Source organism: Elephantulus edwardii, unplaced genomic scaffold (genome assembly GCF_000299155.1).
Source record: "Elephantulus edwardii isolate Elephantulus edwardi_28Jun2011 unplaced genomic scaffold, EleEdw1.0 scaffold00621, whole genome shotgun sequence".
NCBI lineage: Eukaryota > Metazoa > Chordata > Mammalia > Macroscelidea > Macroscelididae > Elephantulus > Elephantulus edwardii.
The window spans coordinates 97,078-98,188 of NW_006400371.1; positions in this window are offsets into that span (position 1 = coordinate 97,078).

The window sequence follows — 1,111 nt, forward strand, 5'->3', positions numbered from 1 at the left end:
AGGCATCAATTCTCCTTCTATCCTCCTTAGTCATTTTCCAACTCTCTGATGCATAACAAGTGATTGCAAAGACCATGGCCTGTATCAGACGCACCTGAGGTCCCTAACAGCAGACTTTCCTGTGGCATTATGTCTTTTAATTTCCTGGCTAGTGGTGCCAAGAGTGTTGACCATGGAGCCAAGCAAACTAAAGCTGTGAACAATCTCAATCTCAGTCTCTTCACCATCCATCCTGATGCATTTGGCCCAGTGGTGAGAATCTTTGTCTTCTTGACATTGAGCCTCAATCCATATTGGAGGCTGCAGTCCTTGACCCTCTGCAGCAAGAGCCTCAGGTCTTTCTCAGTATCAGCAAGCAGGGTTGTGTCATCTGCATAATGCTAGATCTTCCACAATCTTGATCCCACATTTCACCTCATAGAGCGCATCCTCTCGGATAATCTGTTCTGCATACAGGTTGAAAAGCTATGGAGATAGGACACATCCCTATTGTACACCCATCCCAGTTTTGAACCATACAGTGTTTTCTTGCTCAGTTCTGACGACTGCCTCTTGGTCCAAGTATAGGTTTCTCAAGTGTTCTGGGATTCCCATTCTTCTCAGAGTCAGCCACAGTTTGTTCTGAGCCACACTGTCAAACGCCTTTGCATAGTCAATGAAATACAGATAGACATTCTTCTAGTATTCCCTGCTTTCAGCTAAGATCCATCTTAACATTAGCTACAATATCCCTAGTACCACTACCCCTTCTAAACCCAGCCTGGACTCCTGGAAGTTCTCTGCTGATGTGCTGTTCCAGTCGTTTTTGAATAATCTTCAGTAGAATCAATCTTGCATGTGAAATCAATATTTTTGTATAGTTTCCACACTCTGTTGGGTCACCCTTCTTTGGAATGGGAGCAAATATAGATCTCTTCCAGTCAGTTGGCCAAGTGGTTGTTCTCCAGATTTCTTGGCACAACTTGGTGAGGACATCCAGGGCAGCATCTGTTAGTCGAAATACGTCAATTGGTATACCATTTTTTCCTGGGGCCTTATTTTTTGCTGTTTCCTTCAAAGCAGCTTGAACTTCTTCCTTCATCACCATAGGCTCTTGCTCATATGTTATTTC